At 44.9% G+C, this 15,958-nt stretch overlaps 42 non-coding genes across 42 annotated transcripts in view; all 42 read left to right on the forward strand.

Moving 5' to 3' along the window:
- The first annotated feature begins 1,399 nt into the window (after nucleotides 1-1,399).
- On the forward strand, nucleotides 1,400-1,518 carry LOC124022486. The gene has a single exon (XR_006836390.1). It is a non-coding gene; the product is annotated as a 5S ribosomal RNA (ribosomal RNA).
- Nucleotides 1,519-1,751: 233 nt separating this feature from the next.
- LOC124022603 lies at nucleotides 1,752-1,870 on the forward strand. The gene has a single exon (XR_006836501.1). It is a non-coding gene; the product is annotated as a 5S ribosomal RNA (ribosomal RNA).
- A 234-nt stretch (nucleotides 1,871-2,104) lies between these two features.
- On the forward strand, nucleotides 2,105-2,223 carry LOC124022702. Its single transcript, XR_006836589.1, has one exon. It is a non-coding gene; the product is annotated as a 5S ribosomal RNA (ribosomal RNA).
- Nucleotides 2,224-2,456: 233 nt separating this feature from the next.
- Nucleotides 2,457-2,575, forward strand: LOC124022714. Its single transcript, XR_006836600.1, has one exon. It is a non-coding gene; the product is annotated as a 5S ribosomal RNA (ribosomal RNA).
- A 234-nt stretch (nucleotides 2,576-2,809) lies between these two features.
- LOC124022725 lies at nucleotides 2,810-2,928 on the forward strand. Its single transcript, XR_006836611.1, has one exon. It is a non-coding gene; the product is annotated as a 5S ribosomal RNA (ribosomal RNA).
- Nucleotides 2,929-3,162: 234 nt separating this feature from the next.
- LOC124022492 lies at nucleotides 3,163-3,281 on the forward strand. The gene has a single exon (XR_006836396.1). It is a non-coding gene; the product is annotated as a 5S ribosomal RNA (ribosomal RNA).
- Nucleotides 3,282-3,515: 234 nt separating this feature from the next.
- On the forward strand, nucleotides 3,516-3,634 carry LOC124022504. The gene has a single exon (XR_006836407.1). It is a non-coding gene; the product is annotated as a 5S ribosomal RNA (ribosomal RNA).
- Nucleotides 3,635-3,868: 234 nt separating this feature from the next.
- LOC124022516 lies at nucleotides 3,869-3,987 on the forward strand. Its single transcript, XR_006836418.1, has one exon. It is a non-coding gene; the product is annotated as a 5S ribosomal RNA (ribosomal RNA).
- Nucleotides 3,988-4,221: 234 nt separating this feature from the next.
- On the forward strand, nucleotides 4,222-4,340 carry LOC124022528. Its single transcript, XR_006836429.1, has one exon. It is a non-coding gene; the product is annotated as a 5S ribosomal RNA (ribosomal RNA).
- Nucleotides 4,341-4,574: 234 nt separating this feature from the next.
- LOC124022540 lies at nucleotides 4,575-4,693 on the forward strand. Its single transcript, XR_006836440.1, has one exon. It is a non-coding gene; the product is annotated as a 5S ribosomal RNA (ribosomal RNA).
- Nucleotides 4,694-4,927: 234 nt separating this feature from the next.
- On the forward strand, nucleotides 4,928-5,046 carry LOC124022551. The gene has a single exon (XR_006836451.1). It is a non-coding gene; the product is annotated as a 5S ribosomal RNA (ribosomal RNA).
- Nucleotides 5,047-5,280: 234 nt separating this feature from the next.
- On the forward strand, nucleotides 5,281-5,399 carry LOC124022563. The gene has a single exon (XR_006836462.1). It is a non-coding gene; the product is annotated as a 5S ribosomal RNA (ribosomal RNA).
- Nucleotides 5,400-5,633: 234 nt separating this feature from the next.
- On the forward strand, nucleotides 5,634-5,752 carry LOC124022574. Its single transcript, XR_006836473.1, has one exon. It is a non-coding gene; the product is annotated as a 5S ribosomal RNA (ribosomal RNA).
- A 238-nt stretch (nucleotides 5,753-5,990) lies between these two features.
- On the forward strand, nucleotides 5,991-6,109 carry LOC124022585. Its single transcript, XR_006836484.1, has one exon. It is a non-coding gene; the product is annotated as a 5S ribosomal RNA (ribosomal RNA).
- A 234-nt stretch (nucleotides 6,110-6,343) lies between these two features.
- On the forward strand, nucleotides 6,344-6,462 carry LOC124022597. Its single transcript, XR_006836495.1, has one exon. It is a non-coding gene; the product is annotated as a 5S ribosomal RNA (ribosomal RNA).
- A 234-nt stretch (nucleotides 6,463-6,696) lies between these two features.
- LOC124022609 lies at nucleotides 6,697-6,815 on the forward strand. The gene has a single exon (XR_006836507.1). It is a non-coding gene; the product is annotated as a 5S ribosomal RNA (ribosomal RNA).
- A 234-nt stretch (nucleotides 6,816-7,049) lies between these two features.
- Nucleotides 7,050-7,168, forward strand: LOC124022621. Its single transcript, XR_006836518.1, has one exon. It is a non-coding gene; the product is annotated as a 5S ribosomal RNA (ribosomal RNA).
- A 234-nt stretch (nucleotides 7,169-7,402) lies between these two features.
- On the forward strand, nucleotides 7,403-7,521 carry LOC124022633. Its single transcript, XR_006836529.1, has one exon. It is a non-coding gene; the product is annotated as a 5S ribosomal RNA (ribosomal RNA).
- A 234-nt stretch (nucleotides 7,522-7,755) lies between these two features.
- LOC124022645 lies at nucleotides 7,756-7,874 on the forward strand. Its single transcript, XR_006836540.1, has one exon. It is a non-coding gene; the product is annotated as a 5S ribosomal RNA (ribosomal RNA).
- Nucleotides 7,875-8,107: 233 nt separating this feature from the next.
- LOC124022656 lies at nucleotides 8,108-8,226 on the forward strand. The gene has a single exon (XR_006836551.1). It is a non-coding gene; the product is annotated as a 5S ribosomal RNA (ribosomal RNA).
- A 235-nt stretch (nucleotides 8,227-8,461) lies between these two features.
- LOC124022667 lies at nucleotides 8,462-8,580 on the forward strand. Its single transcript, XR_006836564.1, has one exon. It is a non-coding gene; the product is annotated as a 5S ribosomal RNA (ribosomal RNA).
- A 232-nt stretch (nucleotides 8,581-8,812) lies between these two features.
- LOC124022679 lies at nucleotides 8,813-8,931 on the forward strand. The gene has a single exon (XR_006836575.1). It is a non-coding gene; the product is annotated as a 5S ribosomal RNA (ribosomal RNA).
- Nucleotides 8,932-9,165: 234 nt separating this feature from the next.
- On the forward strand, nucleotides 9,166-9,284 carry LOC124022690. Its single transcript, XR_006836585.1, has one exon. It is a non-coding gene; the product is annotated as a 5S ribosomal RNA (ribosomal RNA).
- A 233-nt stretch (nucleotides 9,285-9,517) lies between these two features.
- On the forward strand, nucleotides 9,518-9,636 carry LOC124022700. The gene has a single exon (XR_006836587.1). It is a non-coding gene; the product is annotated as a 5S ribosomal RNA (ribosomal RNA).
- Nucleotides 9,637-9,869: 233 nt separating this feature from the next.
- Nucleotides 9,870-9,988, forward strand: LOC124022701. The gene has a single exon (XR_006836588.1). It is a non-coding gene; the product is annotated as a 5S ribosomal RNA (ribosomal RNA).
- A 234-nt stretch (nucleotides 9,989-10,222) lies between these two features.
- Nucleotides 10,223-10,341, forward strand: LOC124022703. The gene has a single exon (XR_006836590.1). It is a non-coding gene; the product is annotated as a 5S ribosomal RNA (ribosomal RNA).
- Nucleotides 10,342-10,575: 234 nt separating this feature from the next.
- LOC124022704 lies at nucleotides 10,576-10,694 on the forward strand. The gene has a single exon (XR_006836591.1). It is a non-coding gene; the product is annotated as a 5S ribosomal RNA (ribosomal RNA).
- A 233-nt stretch (nucleotides 10,695-10,927) lies between these two features.
- On the forward strand, nucleotides 10,928-11,046 carry LOC124022705. The gene has a single exon (XR_006836592.1). It is a non-coding gene; the product is annotated as a 5S ribosomal RNA (ribosomal RNA).
- Nucleotides 11,047-11,279: 233 nt separating this feature from the next.
- On the forward strand, nucleotides 11,280-11,398 carry LOC124022706. The gene has a single exon (XR_006836593.1). It is a non-coding gene; the product is annotated as a 5S ribosomal RNA (ribosomal RNA).
- A 233-nt stretch (nucleotides 11,399-11,631) lies between these two features.
- LOC124022707 lies at nucleotides 11,632-11,750 on the forward strand. Its single transcript, XR_006836594.1, has one exon. It is a non-coding gene; the product is annotated as a 5S ribosomal RNA (ribosomal RNA).
- A 234-nt stretch (nucleotides 11,751-11,984) lies between these two features.
- Nucleotides 11,985-12,103, forward strand: LOC124022708. Its single transcript, XR_006836595.1, has one exon. It is a non-coding gene; the product is annotated as a 5S ribosomal RNA (ribosomal RNA).
- Nucleotides 12,104-12,337: 234 nt separating this feature from the next.
- On the forward strand, nucleotides 12,338-12,456 carry LOC124022709. Its single transcript, XR_006836596.1, has one exon. It is a non-coding gene; the product is annotated as a 5S ribosomal RNA (ribosomal RNA).
- Nucleotides 12,457-12,689: 233 nt separating this feature from the next.
- Nucleotides 12,690-12,809, forward strand: LOC124022685. The gene has a single exon (XR_006836581.1). It is a non-coding gene; the product is annotated as a 5S ribosomal RNA (ribosomal RNA).
- A 233-nt stretch (nucleotides 12,810-13,042) lies between these two features.
- Nucleotides 13,043-13,161, forward strand: LOC124022710. Its single transcript, XR_006836597.1, has one exon. It is a non-coding gene; the product is annotated as a 5S ribosomal RNA (ribosomal RNA).
- A 234-nt stretch (nucleotides 13,162-13,395) lies between these two features.
- On the forward strand, nucleotides 13,396-13,514 carry LOC124022711. The gene has a single exon (XR_006836598.1). It is a non-coding gene; the product is annotated as a 5S ribosomal RNA (ribosomal RNA).
- Nucleotides 13,515-13,747: 233 nt separating this feature from the next.
- LOC124022684 lies at nucleotides 13,748-13,868 on the forward strand. Its single transcript, XR_006836580.1, has one exon. It is a non-coding gene; the product is annotated as a 5S ribosomal RNA (ribosomal RNA).
- A 234-nt stretch (nucleotides 13,869-14,102) lies between these two features.
- On the forward strand, nucleotides 14,103-14,221 carry LOC124022713. The gene has a single exon (XR_006836599.1). It is a non-coding gene; the product is annotated as a 5S ribosomal RNA (ribosomal RNA).
- Nucleotides 14,222-14,455: 234 nt separating this feature from the next.
- On the forward strand, nucleotides 14,456-14,574 carry LOC124022715. Its single transcript, XR_006836601.1, has one exon. It is a non-coding gene; the product is annotated as a 5S ribosomal RNA (ribosomal RNA).
- Nucleotides 14,575-14,808: 234 nt separating this feature from the next.
- On the forward strand, nucleotides 14,809-14,927 carry LOC124022716. The gene has a single exon (XR_006836602.1). It is a non-coding gene; the product is annotated as a 5S ribosomal RNA (ribosomal RNA).
- A 233-nt stretch (nucleotides 14,928-15,160) lies between these two features.
- Nucleotides 15,161-15,279, forward strand: LOC124022717. The gene has a single exon (XR_006836603.1). It is a non-coding gene; the product is annotated as a 5S ribosomal RNA (ribosomal RNA).
- A 234-nt stretch (nucleotides 15,280-15,513) lies between these two features.
- Nucleotides 15,514-15,632, forward strand: LOC124022718. The gene has a single exon (XR_006836604.1). It is a non-coding gene; the product is annotated as a 5S ribosomal RNA (ribosomal RNA).
- A 233-nt stretch (nucleotides 15,633-15,865) lies between these two features.
- LOC124022719 overlaps nucleotides 15,866-15,958 on the forward strand; it is a 119-nt gene continuing 26 nt past the window's right edge. The window contains exon 1 of the ribosomal RNA XR_006836605.1: nucleotides 15,866-15,958. This exon is cut by the window's right edge and continues 26 nt beyond it. This is a non-coding gene — a ribosomal RNA (5S ribosomal RNA).

The following is a 15,958-nucleotide window of genomic DNA, read 5'->3' on the forward strand; positions in this document are numbered from 1 at the left end:
GGTGAGAGGGTGAGGTCAAAAGAGGAGAGGAGTGGAAAGAAGGAGGCAGAGAGGAAAGAGTCAAAGGTAGACGTGGGGAGGTTAAAGTCGCCCAGAACTGTGAGAGGTGAGCCGTCCTCAGGAAAGGAGCTTATCAAGGCATCAAGCTCATTGATGAACTCTCCGAGGGAACCTGGAGGGCGATAAATGATAAGGATGTTAAGCTTGAAAGGGCTAGTAACTGTGACAGCATGGAATTCAAAGGAGGCGATAGACAGATGGGTAAGGGGAGAAAGAGAGAATGACCACTTGGGAGAGATGAGGATCCCGGTGCCACCACCCCGCTGACCAGACGCTCTCGGGGTGTGCGAGAACACGTGGGCGGACGAAGAGAGAGCAGTAGGAGTAGCAGTGTTGTCTGTGGTGATCCATGTTTCCGTCAGGGCCAAGAAGTCGAGGGACTGGAGGGAGGCATAGGCTGAGATGAACTCTGCCTTGTTGACCGCAGATTGGCAGTTCCAGAGGCTACCGGAGACCTGGAACTCCACGTGGGTCGTGCGCGCTGGGACCACCAGAGTAGGGTGGCCGCGGCCACGCGGTGAGGAGCGTTTGTATGGTCTGTGCAGAGAGGAGAGAACAGGGATAAACCGACACATAGTTGACAGGCTACAGAAGAGGCTACGCTAATGCAAAGGAGATTGGAATGACAAGTGGACTACACGTCTCGAATGTTCAGAAAGTTAAGCTACGTAGCAAGAATCTTATTGACTAAAATGATTAAAATGATACAGTACTGCTGAAGTAGGCTAGCTGGCAGTGGCTGCGTTGTTGACACTACACTAATCAAGTCGTTCCGTTGAGTGTAATAGTTTCTGCAGTGTTGCTATTCGGGGGCTAGCAGGCTAGCTAGCAGTGTTGTTTACGTTACGTTGCGTTAAAAGAACGACAATAGATGGCTAGCGAACCTAGAAAATCGCTCTAGACTACACAATTATCTTTGATACAAAGACGGCTATGTAGCTAGCTAAGTAGCTAGCTACGATCAAACAAATCAAACCGTTGTACTGTAATGAAAATGAAGTGAAAATGTGATACAACCTGTGAATGCGACCGGGTAGTTGAGTTCTATACAGAAGACGTTGGCTAGCGTTGGCTAGCTGTTGGCTAGCTAGCAGAGTCACCTACGTTAAGGACGACAAATAGCTGGTTCTTCCCACAAGGCTGAAATATGTGCCGTCGCTTTGAAATAAGGTTAGTTTGTATTTCATCCAACAATCTGTGCTACAAATTATGGCTACATTATATGCAAGTTCTTGCACTTTTTGAGTGACACAAAGATGCTTATCGACATGGTGAAAATGCAACAGCTGTTAATCACACCCACTTTGACTTTATATAGTGCACCAAGAGATAGTTTCTCGCTTACGACCACACCGGCCTGAGTACGCCTGATCTCGTCTGATCTCGGAAGCTAAGCAGGTTCGGGCCTGGTTAGTACTTGGATGGGAGACCGCCTGGGAATACCAGGTGCTGTAAGCTTTTGTCAACCCTTTGTCCGTTTCTTCCCACAAGGCTGAAATATGTGCCGTCGCTTTGAAATAAGGTTAGTTTGTATTTCATCCAACAATCTGTGCTACAAATTATGGCTACATTATATGCAAGTTCTTGCACTTTTTGAGTGACACAAAGATGCTTATCGACATGGTGAAAATGCAACAGCTGTTAATCACACCCACTTTGACTTTATATAGTGCACCAAGAGATAGTTTCTCGCTTACGACCACACCGGCCTGAGTACGCCTGATCTCGTCTGATCTCGGAAGCTAAGCAGGTTCGGGCCTGGTTAGTACTTGGATGGGAGACCGCCTGGGAATACCAGGTGCTGTAAGCTTTTTGTCAACCCTTTGTCCGTTTCTTCCCACAAGGCTGAAATATGTGCCGTCGCTTTGAAATAAGGTTAGTTTGTATTTCATCCAACAATCTGTGCTACAAATTATGGCTACATTATATGCAAGTTCTTGCACTTTTTGAGTGACACAAAGATGCTTATCGACATGGTGAAAATGCAACAGCTGTTAATCACACCCACTTTGACTTTATATAGTGCACCAAGAGATAGTTTCTCGCTTACGACCACACCGGCCTGAGTACGCCTGATCTCGTCTGATCTCGGAAGCTAAGCAGGTTCGGGCCTGGTTAGTACTTGGATGGGAGACCGCCTGGGAATACCAGGTGCTGTAAGCTTTTGTCAACCCTTTGTCCGTTTCTTCCCACAAGGCTGAAATATGTGCCGTCGCTTTGAAATAAGGTTAGTTTGTATTTCATCCAACAATCTGTGCTACAAATTATGGCTACATTATATGCAAGTTCTTGCACTTTTTGAGTGACACAAAGATGCTTATCGACATGGTGAAAATGCAACAGCTGTTAATCACACCCACTTTGACTTTATATAGTGCACCAAGAGATAGTTTCTCGCTTACGACCACACCGGCCTGAGTACGCCTGATCTCGTCTGATCTCGGAAGCTAAGCAGGTTCGGGCCTGGTTAGTACTTGGATGGGAGACCGCCTGGGAATACCAGGTGCTGTAAGCTTTTTGTCAACCCTTTGTCCGTTTCTTCCCACAAGGCTGAAATATGTGCCGTCGCTTTGAAATAAGGTTAGTTTGTATTTCATCCAACAATCTGTGCTACAAATTATGGCTACATTATATGCAAGTTCTTGCACTTTTTGAGTGACACAAAGATGCTTATCGACATGGTGAAAATGCAACAGCTGTTAATCACACCCACTTTGACTTTATATAGTGCACCAAGAGATAGTTTCTCGCTTACGACCACACCGGCCTGAGTACGCCTGATCTCGTCTGATCTCGGAAGCTAAGCAGGTTCGGGCCTGGTTAGTACTTGGATGGGAGACCGCCTGGGAATACCAGGTGCTGTAAGCTTTTTGTCAACCCTTTGTCCGTTTCTTCCCACAAGGCTGAAATATGTGCCGTCGCTTTGAAATAAGGTTAGTTTGTATTTCATCCAACAATCTGTGCTACAAATTATGGCTACATTATATGCAAGTTCTTGCACTTTTTGAGTGACACAAAGATGCTTATCGACATGGTGAAAATGCAACAGCTGTTAATCACACCCACTTTGACTTTATATAGTGCACCAAGAGATAGTTTCTCGCTTACGACCACACCGGCCTGAGTACGCCTGATCTCGTCTGATCTCGGAAGCTAAGCAGGTTCGGGCCTGGTTAGTACTTGGATGGGAGACCGCCTGGGAATACCAGGTGCTGTAAGCTTTTTGTCAACCCTTTGTCCGTTTCTTCCCACAAGGCTGAAATATGTGCCGTCGCTTTGAAATAAGGTTAGTTTGTATTTCATCCAACAATCTGTGCTACAAATTATGGCTACATTATATGCAAGTTCTTGCACTTTTTGAGTGACACAAAGATGCTTATCGACATGGTGAAAATGCAACAGCTGTTAATCACACCCACTTTGACTTTATATAGTGCACCAAGAGATAGTTTCTCGCTTACGACCACACCGGCCTGAGTACGCCTGATCTCGTCTGATCTCGGAAGCTAAGCAGGTTCGGGCCTGGTTAGTACTTGGATGGGAGACCGCCTGGGAATACCAGGTGCTGTAAGCTTTTTGTCAACCCTTTGTCCGTTTCTTCCCACAAGGCTGAAATATGTGCCGTCGCTTTGAAATAAGGTTAGTTTGTATTTCATCCAACAATCTGTGCTACAAATTATGGCTACATTATATGCAAGTTCTTGCACTTTTTGAGTGACACAAAGATGCTTATCGACATGGTGAAAATGCAACAGCTGTTAATCACACCCACTTTGACTTTATATAGTGCACCAAGAGATAGTTTCTCGCTTACGACCACACCGGCCTGAGTACGCCTGATCTCGTCTGATCTCGGAAGCTAAGCAGGTTCGGGCCTGGTTAGTACTTGGATGGGAGACCGCCTGGGAATACCAGGTGCTGTAAGCTTTTTGTCAACCCTTTGTCCGTTTCTTCCCACAAGGCTGAAATATGTGCCGTCGCTTTGAAATAAGGTTAGTTTGTATTTCATCCAACAATCTGTGCTACAAATTATGGCTACATTATATGCAAGTTCTTGCACTTTTTGAGTGACACAAAGATGCTTATCGACATGGTGAAAATGCAACAGCTGTTAATCACACCCACTTTGACTTTATATAGTGCACCAAGAGATAGTTTCTCGCTTACGACCACACCGGCCTGAGTACGCCTGATCTCGTCTGATCTCGGAAGCTAAGCAGGTTCGGGCCTGGTTAGTACTTGGATGGGAGACCGCCTGGGAATACCAGGTGCTGTAAGCTTTTTGTCAACCCTTTGTCCGTTTCTTCCCACAAGGCTGAAATATGTGCCGTCGCTTTGAAATAAGGTTAGTTTGTATTTCATCCAACAATCTGTGCTACAAATTATGGCTACATTATATGCAAGTTCTTGCACTTTTTGAGTGACACAAAGATGCTTATCGACATGGTGAAAATGCAACAGCTGTTAATCACACCCACTTTGACTTTATATAGTGCACCAAGAGATAGTTTCTCGCTTACGACCACACCGGCCTGAGTACGCCTGATCTCGTCTGATCTCGGAAGCTAAGCAGGTTCGGGCCTGGTTAGTACTTGGATGGGAGACCGCCTGGGAATACCAGGTGCTGTAAGCTTTTTGTCAACCCTTTGTCCGTTTCTTCCCACAAGGCTGAAATATGTGCCGTCGCTTTGAAATAAGGTTAGTTTGTATTTCATCCAACAATCTGTGCTACAAATTATGGCTACATTATATGCAAGTTCTTGCACTTTTTGAGTGACACAAAGATGCTTATCGACATGGTGAAAATGCAACAGCTGTTAATCACACCCACTTTGACTTTATATAGTGCACCAAGAGATAGTTTCTCGCTTACGACCACACCGGCCTGAGTACGCCTGATCTCGTCTGATCTCGGAAGCTAAGCAGGTTCGGGCCTGGTTAGTACTTGGATGGGAGACCGCCTGGGAATACCAGGTGCTGTAAGCTTTTTGTCAACCCTTTGTCCGTTTCTTCCCACAAGGCTGAAATATGTGCCGTCGCTTTGAAATAAGGTTAGTTTGTATTTCATCCAACAATCTGTGCTACAAATTATGGCTACATTATATGCAAGTTCTTGCACTTTTTGAGTGACACAAAGATGCTTATCGACATGGTGAAAATGCAACAGCTGTTAATCACACCCACTTTGACTTTATATAGTGCACCAAGAGATAGTTTCTCGCTTACGACCACACCGGCCTGAGTACGCCTGATCTCGTCTGATCTCGGAAGCTAAGCAGGTTCGGGCCTGGTTAGTACTTGGATGGGAGACCGCCTGGGAATACCAGGTGCTGTAAGCTTTTTGTCAACCCTTTGTCCGTTTCTTCCCACAAGGCTGAAATATGTGCCGTCGCTTTGAAATAAGGTTAGTTTGTATTTCATCCAACAATCTGTGCTACAAATTATGGCTACATTATATGCAAGTTCTTGCACTTTTTGAGTGACACAAAGATGCTTATCGACATGGTGAAAATGCAACAGCTGTTAATCACACCCACTTTGACTTTATATAGTGCACCAAGAGATAGTTTCTCGCTTACGACCACACCGGCCTGAGTACGCCTGATCTCGTCTGATCTCGGAAGCTAAGCAGGTTCGGGCCTGGTTAGTACTTGGATGGGAGACCGCCTGGGAATACCAGGTGCTGTAAGCTTTTGTCAACCCTTTGTCCGTCCGTTTCTTTCCCACAAGGCTGAAATATGTGCCGTCGCTTTGAAATAAGGTTAGTTTGTATTTCATCCAACAATCTGTGCTACAAATTATGGCTACATTATATGCAAGTTCTTGCACTTTTTGAGTGACACAAAGATGCTTATCGACATGGTGAAAATGCAACAGCTGTTAATCACACCCACTTTGACTTTATATAGTGCACCAAGAGATAGTTTCTCGCTTACGACCACACCGGCCTGAGTACGCCTGATCTCGTCTGATCTCGGAAGCTAAGCAGGTTCGGGCCTGGTTAGTACTTGGATGGGAGACCGCCTGGGAATACCAGGTGCTGTAAGCTTTTTGTCAACCCTTTGTCCGTTTCTTCCCACAAGGCTGAAATATGTGCCGTCGCTTTGAAATAAGGTTAGTTTGTATTTCATCCAACAATCTGTGCTACAAATTATGGCTACATTATATGCAAGTTCTTGCACTTTTTGAGTGACACAAAGATGCTTATCGACATGGTGAAAATGCAACAGCTGTTAATCACACCCACTTTGACTTTATATAGTGCACCAAGAGATAGTTTCTCGCTTACGACCACACCGGCCTGAGTACGCCTGATCTCGTCTGATCTCGGAAGCTAAGCAGGTTCGGGCCTGGTTAGTACTTGGATGGGAGACCGCCTGGGAATACCAGGTGCTGTAAGCTTTTTGTCAACCCTTTGTCCGTTTCTTCCCACAAGGCTGAAATATGTGCCGTCGCTTTGAAATAAGGTTAGTTTGTATTTCATCCAACAATCTGTGCTACAAATTATGGCTACATTATATGCAAGTTCTTGCACTTTTTGAGTGACACAAAGATGCTTATCGACATGGTGAAAATGCAACAGCTGTTAATCACACCCACTTTGACTTTATATAGTGCACCAAGAGATAGTTTCTCGCTTACGACCACACCGGCCTGAGTACGCCTGATCTCGTCTGATCTCGGAAGCTAAGCAGGTTCGGGCCTGGTTAGTACTTGGATGGGAGACCGCCTGGGAATACCAGGTGCTGTAAGCTTTTTGTCAACCCTTTGTCCGTTTCTTCCCACAAGGCTGAAATATGTGCCGTCGCTTTGAAATAAGGTTAGTTTGTATTTCATCCAACAATCTGTGCTACAAATTATGGCTACATTATATGCAAGTTCTTGCACTTTTTGAGTGACACAAAGATGCTTATCGACATGGTGAAAATGCAACAGCTGTTAATCACACCCACTTTGACTTTATATAGTGCACCAAGAGATAGTTTCTCGCTTACGACCACACCGGCCTGAGTACGCCTGATCTCGTCTGATCTCGGAAGCTAAGCAGGTTCGGGCCTGGTTAGTACTTGGATGGGAGACCGCCTGGGAATACCAGGTGCTGTAAGCTTTTTGTCAACCCTTTGTCCGTTTCTTCCCACAAGGCTGAAATATGTGCCGTCGCTTTGAAATAAGGTTAGTTTGTATTTCATCCAACAATCTGTGCTACAAATTATGGCTACATTATATGCAAGTTCTTGCACTTTTTGAGTGACACAAAGATGCTTATCGACATGGTGAAAATGCAACAGCTGTTAATCACACCCACTTTGACTTTATATAGTGCACCAAGAGATAGTTTCTCGCTTACGACCACACCGGCCTGAGTACGCCTGATCTCGTCTGATCTCGGAAGCTAAGCAGGTTCGGGCCTGGTTAGTACTTGGATGGGAGACCGCCTGGGAATACCAGGTGCTGTAAGCTTTTTGTCAACCCTTTGTCCGTTTCTTCCCACAAGGCTGAAATATGTGCCGTCGCTTTGAAATAAGGTTAGTTTGTATTTCATCCAACAATCTGTGCTACAAATTATGGCTACATTATATGCAAGTTCTTGCACTTTTTGAGTGACACAAAGATGCTTATCGACATGGTGAAAATGCAACAGCTGTTAATCACACCCACTTTGACTTTATATAGTGCACCAAGAGATAGTTTCTCGCTTACGACCACACCGGCCTGAGTACGCCTGATCTCGTCTGATCTCGGAAGCTAAGCAGGTTCGGGCCTGGTTAGTACTTGGATGGGAGACCGCCTGGGAATACCAGGTGCTGTAAGCTTTTGTCAACCCTTTGTCCGTTTCTTCCCACAAGGCTGAAATATGTGCCGTCGCTTTGAAATAAGGTTAGTTTGTATTTCATCCAACAATCTGTGCTACAAATTATGGCTACATTATATGCAAGTTCTTGCACTTTTTGAGTGACACAAAGATGCTTATCGACATGGTGAAAATGCAACAGCTGTTAATCACACCCACTTTGACTTTATATAGTGCACCAAGAGATAGTTTCTCGCTTACGACCACACCGGCCTGAGTACGCCTGATCTCGTCTGATCTCGGAAGCTAAGCAGGTTCGGGCCTGGTTAGTACTTGGATGGGAGACCGCCTGGGAATACCAGGTGCTGTAAGCTTTTTGTCAACCCTTTGTCCGTTTCTTCCCACAAGGCTGAAATATGTGCCGTCGCTTTGGAAATAAGGTTAGTTTGTATTTCATCCAACAATCTGTGCTACAAATTATGGCTACATTATATGCAAGTTCTTGCACTTTTTGAGTGACACAAAGATGCTTATCGACATGGTGAAAATGCAACAGCTGTTAATCACACCCACTTTGACTTTATATAGTGCACCAAGAGATAGTTTCTCGCTTACGACCACACCGGCCTGAGTACGCCTGATCTCGTCTGATCTCGGAAGCTAAGCAGGTTCGGGCCTGGTTAGTACTTGGATGGGAGACCGCCTGGGAATACCAGGTGCTGTAAGCTTTTTGTCAACCCTTTGTCCGTTTCTTCCCACAAGGCTGAAATATGTGCCGTCGCTTTGAAATAAGGTTAGTTTGTATTTCATCCAACAATCTGTGCTACAAATTATGGCTACATTATATGCAAGTTCTTGCACTTTTTGAGTGACACAAAGATGCTTATCGACATGGTGAAAATGCAACAGCTGTTAATCACACCCACTTTGATTATATAGTGCACCAAGAGATAGTTTCTCGCTTACGACCACACCGGCCTGAGTACGCCTGATCTCGTCTGATCTCGGAAGCTAAGCAGGTTCGGGCCTGGTTAGTACTTGGATGGGAGACCGCCTGGGAATACCAGGTGCTGTAAGCTTTTTGTCAACCCTTTGTCCGTTTCTTCCCACAAGGCTGAAATATGTGCCGTCGCTTTGAAATAAGGTTAGTTTGTATTTCATCCAACAATCTGTGCTACAAATTATGGCTACATTATATGCAAGTTCTTGCACTTTTTGAGTGACACAAAGATGCTTATCGACATGGTGAAAATGCAACAGCTGTTAATCACACCCACTTTGACTTTATATAGTGCACCAAGAGATAGTTTCTCGCTTACGACCACACCGGCCTGAGTACGCCTGATCTCGTCTGATCTCGGAAGCTAAGCAGGTTCGGGCCTGGTTAGTACTTGGATGGGAGACCGCCTGGGAATACCAGGTGCTGTAAGCTTTTGTCAACCCTTTGTCCGTTTCTTCCCACAAGGCTGAAATATGTGCCGTCGCTTTGAAATAAGGTTAGTTTGTATTTCATCCAACAATCTGTGCTACAAATTATGGCTACATTATATGCAAGTTCTTGCACTTTTTGAGTGACACAAAGATGCTTATCGACATGGTGAAAATGCAACAGCTGTTAATCACACCCACTTTGACTTTATATAGTGCACCAAGAGATAGTTTCTCGCTTACGACCACACCGGCCTGAGTACGCCTGATCTCGTCTGATCTCGGAAGCTAAGCAGGTTCGGGCCTGGTTAGTACTTGGATGGGAGACCGCCTGGGAATACCAGGTGCTGTAAGCTTTTGTCAACCCTTTGTCCGTTTCTTCCCACAAGGCTGAAATATGTGCCGTCGCTTTGAAATAAGGTTAGTTTGTATTTCATCCAACAATCTGTGCTACAAATTATGGCTACATTATATGCAAGTTCTTGCACTTTTTGAGTGACACAAAGATGCTTATCGACATGGTGAAAATGCAACAGCTGTTAATCACACCCACTTTGACTTTATATAGTGCACCAAGAGATAGTTTCTCGCTTACGACCACACCGGCCTGAGTACGCCTGATCTCGTCTGATCTCGGAAGCTAAGCAGGTTCGGGCCTGGTTAGTACTTGGATGGGAGACCGCCTGGGAATACCAGGTGCTGTAAGCTTTTTGTCAACCCTTTGTCCGTTTCTTCCCACAAGGCTGAAATATGTGCCGTCGCTTTGAAATAAGGTTAGTTTGTATTTCATCCAACAATCTGTGCTACAAATTATGGCTACATTATATGCAAGTTCTTGCACTTTTTGAGTGACACAAAGATGCTTATCGACATGGTGAAAATGCAACAGCTGTTAATCACACCCACTTTGACTTTATATAGTGCACCAAGAGATAGTTTCTCGCTTACGACCACACCGGCCTGAGTACGCCTGATCTCGTCTGATCTCGGAAGCTAAGCAGGTTCGGGCCTGGTTAGTACTTGGATGGGAGACCGCCTGGGAATACCAGGTGCTGTAAGCTTTTTGTCAACCCTTTGTCCGTTTCTTCCCACAAGGCTGAAATATGTGCCGTCGCTTTGAAATAAGGTTAGTTTGTATTTCATCCAACAATCTGTGCTACAAATTATGGCTACATTATATGCAAGTTCTTGCACTTTTTGAGTGACACAAAGATGCTTATCGACATGGTGAAAATGCAACAGCTGTTAATCACACCCACTTTGACTTTATATAGTGCACCAAGAGATAGTTTCTCGCTTACGACCACACCGGCCTGAGTACGCCTGATCTCGTCTGATCTCGGAAGCTAAGCAGGTTCGGGCCTGGTTAGTACTTGGATGGGAGACCGCCTGGGAATACCAGGTGCTGTAAGCTTTTGTCAACCCTTTGTCCGTTTCTTCCCACAAGGCTGAAATATGTGCCGTCGCTTTGAAATAAGGTTAGTTTGTATTTCATCCAACAATCTGTGCTACAAATTATGGCTACATTATATGCAAGTTCTTGCACTTTTTGAGTGACACAAAGATGCTTATCGACATGGTGAAAATGCAACAGCTGTTAATCACACCCACTTTGACTTTATATAGTGCACCAAGAGATAGTTTCTCGCTTACGACCACACCGGCCTGAGTACGCCTGATCTCGTCTGATCTCGGAAGCTAAGCAGGTTCGGGCCTGGTTAGTACTTGGATGGGAGACCGCCTGGGAATACCAGGTGCTGTAAGCTTTTGTCAACCCTTTGTCCGTTTCTTCCCACAAGGCTGAAATATGTGCCGTCGCTTTGAAATAAGGTTAGTTTGTATTTCATCCAACAATCTGTGCTACAAATTATGGCTACATTATATGCAAGTTCTTGCACTTTTTGAGTGACACAAAGATGCTTATCGACATGGTGAAAATGCAACAGCTGTTAATCACACCCACTTTGACTTTATATAGTGCACCAAGAGATAGTTTCTCGCTTACGACCACACCGGCCTGAGTACGCCTGATCTCGTCTGATCTCGGAAGCTAAGCAGGTTCGGGCCTGGTTAGTACTTGGATGGGAGACCGCCTGGGAATACCAGGTGCTGTAAGCTTTTGTCAACCCTTTGTCCGTTTCTTCCCACAAGGCTGAAATATGTGCCGTCGCTTTGAAATAAGGTTAGTTTGTATTTCATCCAACAATCTGTGCTACAAATTATGGCTACATTATATGCAAGTTCTTGCACTTTTTGAGTGACACAAAGATGCTTATCGACATGGTGAAAATGCAACAGCTGTTAATCACACCCACTTTGACTTTATATAGTGCACCAAGAGATAGTTTCTCGCTTACGACCACACCGGCCTGAGTACGCCTGATCTCGTCTGATCTCGGAAGCTAAGCAGGTTCGGGCCTGGTTAGTACTTGGATGGGAGACCGCCTGGGAATACCAGGTGCTGTAAGCTTTTTGTCAACCCTTTGTCCGTTTCTTCCCACAAGGCTGAAATATGTGCCGTCGCTTTGAAATAAGGTTAGTTTGTATTTCATCCAACAATCTGTGCTACAAATTATGGCTACATTATATGCAAGTTCTTGCACTTTTTGAGTGACACAAAGATGCTTATCGACATGGTGAAAATGCAACAGCTGTTAATCACACCCACTTTGACTTTATATAGTGCACCAAGAGATAGTTTCTCGCTTACGACCACACCGGCCTGAGTACGCCTGATCTCGTCTGATCTCGGAAGCTAAGCAGGTTCGGGCCTGGTTAGTACTTGGATGGGAGACCGCCTGGGAATACCAGGTGCTGTAAGCTTTTTGTCAACCCTTTGTCCGTTTCTTCCCACAAGGCTGAAATATGTGCCGTCGCTTTGAAATAAGGTTAGTTTGTATTTCATCCAACAATCTGTGCTACAAATTATGGCTACATTATATGCAAGTTCTTGCACTTTTTGAGTGACACAAAGATGCTTATCGACATGGTGAAAATGCAACAGCTGTTAATCACACCCACTTTGACTTTATATAGTGCACCAAGAGATAGTTTCTCGCTTACGACCACACCGGCCTGAGTACGCCTGATCTCGTCTGATCTCGGAAGCTAAGCAGGTTCGGGCCTGGTTAGTACTTGGATGGGAGACCGCCTGGGAATACCAGGTGCTGTAAGCTTTTGTCAACCCTTTGTCCGTTTCTTCCCACAAGGCTGAAATATGTGCCGTCGCTTTGAAATAAGGTTAGTTTGTATTTCATCCAACAATCTGTGCTACAAATTATGGCTACATTATATGCAAGTTCTTGCACTTTTTGAGTGACACAAAGATGCTTATCGACATGGTGAAAATGCAACAGCTGTTAATCACACCCACTTTGACTTTATATAGTGCACCAAGAGATAGTTTCTCGCTTACGACCACACCGGCCTGAGTACGCCTGATCTCGTCTGATCTCGGAAGCTAAGCAGGTTCGGGCCTGGTTAGTACTTGGATGGGAGACCCCCTGGGGAATACCAGGTGCTGTAAGCTTTTGTCAACCCTTTGTCCGTTTCTTCCCACAAGGCTGAAATATGTGCCGTCGCTTTGAAATAAGGTTAGTTTGTATTTCATCCAACAATCTGTGCTACAAATTATGGCTACATTATATGCAAGTTCTTGCACTTTTTGAGTGACACAAAGATGCTTATCGACATGGTGAAAATGCAACAGCTGTTAATCACACCCACTTTGACTTTATATAGTGCACCAAGAGATAGTTTCTCGCTTACGACCACACCGGCCTGAGTACGCCTGATCTCGTCTGATCTCGGAAGCTAAGCAGGTTCGGGCCTGGTTAGTACTTGGATGGGAGACCGCCTGGGAATACCAGGTGCTGTAAGCTTTTTGTCAACCCTTTGTCCGTTTCTTCCCACAAGGCTGAAATATGTGCCGTCGCTTTGAAATAAGGTTAGTTTGTATTTCATCCAACAATCTGTGCTACAAATTATGGCTACATTATATGCAAGTTCTTGCACTTTTTGAGTGACACAAAGATGCTTATCGACATGGTGAAAATGCAACAGCTGTTAATCACACCCACTTTGACTTTATATAGTGCACCAAGAGATAGTTTCTCGCTTACGACCACACCGGCCTGAGTACGCCTGATCTCGTCTGATCTCGGAAGCTAAGCAGGTTCGGGCCTGGTTAGTACTTGGATGGGAGACCGCCTGGGAATACCAGGTGCTGTAAGCTTTTGTCAACCCTTTGTCCGTTTCTTCCCACAAGGCTGAAATATGTGCCGTCGCTTTGAAATAAGGTTAGTTTGTATTTCATCCAACAATCTGTGCTACAAATTATGGCTACATTATATGCAAGTTCTTGCACTTTTTGAGTGACACAAAGATGCTTATCGACATGGTGAAAATGCAACAGCTGTTAATCACACCCACTTTGACTTTATATAGTGCACCAAGAGATAGTTTCTCGCTTACGACCACACCGGCCTGAGTACGCCTGATCTCTCGTCTGATCTCGGAAGCTAAGCAGGTTCGGGCCTGGTTAGTACTTGGATGGGAGACCGCCTGGGAATACCAGGTGCTGTAAGCTTTTTGTCAACCCTTTGTCCGTTTCTTCCCACAAGGCTGAAATATGTGCCGTCGCTTTGAAATAAGGTTAGTTTGTATTTCATCCAACAATCTGTGCTACAAATTATGGCTACATTATATGCAAGTTCTTGCACTTTTTGAGTGACACAAAGATGCTTATCGACATGGTGAAAATGCAACAGCTGTTAATCACACCCACTTTGACTTTATATAGTGCACCAAGAGATAGTTTCTCGCTTACGACCACACCGGCCTGAGTACGCCTGATCTCGTCTGATCTCGGAAGCTAAGCAGGTTCGGGCCTGGTTAGTACTTGGATGGGAGACCGCCTGGGAATACCAGGTGCTGTAAGCTTTTTGTCAACCCTTTGTCCGTTTCTTCCCACAAGGCTGAAATATGTGCCGTCGCTTTGAAATAGGTTTAGTTTGTATTTCATCCAACAATCTGTGCTACAAATTATGGCTACATTATATGCAAGTTCTTGCACTTTTTGAGTGACACAAAGATGCTTATCGACATGGTGAAAATGCAACAGCTGTTAATCACACCCACTTTGACTTTATATAGTGCACCAAGAGATAGTTTCTCGCTTACGACCACACCGGCCTGAGTACGCCTGATCTCGTCTGATCTCGGAAGCTAAGCAGGTTCGGGCCTGGTTAGTACTTGGATGGGAGACCGCCTGGGAATACCAGGTGCTGTAAGCTTTTTGTCAACCCTTTGTCCGTTTCTTCCCACAAGGCTGAAATATGTGCCGTCGCTTTGAAATAAGGTTAGTTTGTATTTCATCCAACAATCTGTGCTACAAATTATGGCTACATTATATGCAAGTTCTTGCACTTTTTGAGTGACACAAAGATGCTTATCGACATGGTGAAAATGCAACAGCTGTTAATCACACCCACTTTGACTTTATATAGTGCACCAAGAGATAGTTTCTCGCTTACGACCACACCGGCCTGAGTACGCCTGATCTCGTCTGATCTCGGAAGCTAAGCAGGTTCGGGCCTGGTTAGTACTTGGATGGGAGACCGCCTGGGAATACCAGGTGCTGTAAGCTTTTGTCAACCCTTTGTCCGTTTCTTCCCACAAGGCTGAAATATGTGCCGTCGCTTTGAAATAAGGTTAGTTTGTATTTCATCCAACAATCTGTGCTACAAATTATGGCTACATTATATGCAAGTTCTTGCACTTTTTGAGTGACACAAAGATGCTTATCGACATGGTGAAAATGCAACAGCTGTTAATCACACCCACTTTGACTTTATATAGTGCACCAAGAGATAGTTTCTCGCTTACGACCACACCGGCCTGAGTACGCCTGATCTCGTCTGATCTCGGAAGCTAAGCAGGTTCGGGCCTGGTTAGTACTTGGATGGGAGACCGCCTGGGAATACCAGGTGCTGTAAGCTTTTTGTCAACCCTTTGTCCGTTTCTTCCCACAAGGCTGAAATATGTGCCGTCGCTTTGAAATAAGGTTAGTTTGTATTTCATCCAACAATCTGTGCTACAAATTATGGCTACATTATATGCAAGTTCTTGCACTTTTTGAGTGACACAAAGATGCTTATCGACATGGTGAAAATGCAACAGCTGTTAATCACACCCACTTTGACTTTATATAGTGCACCAAGAGATAGTTTCTCGCTTACGACCACACCGGCCTGAGTACGCCTGATCTCGTCTGATCTCGGAAGCTAAGCAGGTTCGGGCCTGGTTAGTACTTGGATGGGAGACCGCCTGGGAATACCAGGTGCTGTAAGCTTTTGTCAACCCTTTGTCCGTTTCTTCCCACAAGGCTGAAATATGTGCCGTCGCTTTGAAATAAGGTTAGTTTGTATTTCATCCAACAATCTGTGCTACAAATTATGGCTACATTATATGCAAGTTCTTGCACTTTTTGAGTGACACAAAGATGCTTATCGACATGGTGAAAATGCAACAGCTGTTAATCACACCCACTTTGACTTTATATAGTGCACCAAGAGATAGTTTCTCGCTTACGACCACACCGGCCTGAGTACGCCTGATCTCGTCTGATCTCGGAAGCTAAGCAGGTTCGGGCCTGGTTAGTACTTGGATGGGAGACCG

Source organism: Oncorhynchus gorbuscha, unplaced genomic scaffold (genome assembly GCF_021184085.1).
Source record: "Oncorhynchus gorbuscha isolate QuinsamMale2020 ecotype Even-year unplaced genomic scaffold, OgorEven_v1.0 Un_scaffold_1405, whole genome shotgun sequence".
Classification (NCBI taxonomy): Eukaryota; Metazoa; Chordata; class Actinopteri; order Salmoniformes; family Salmonidae; genus Oncorhynchus; species Oncorhynchus gorbuscha.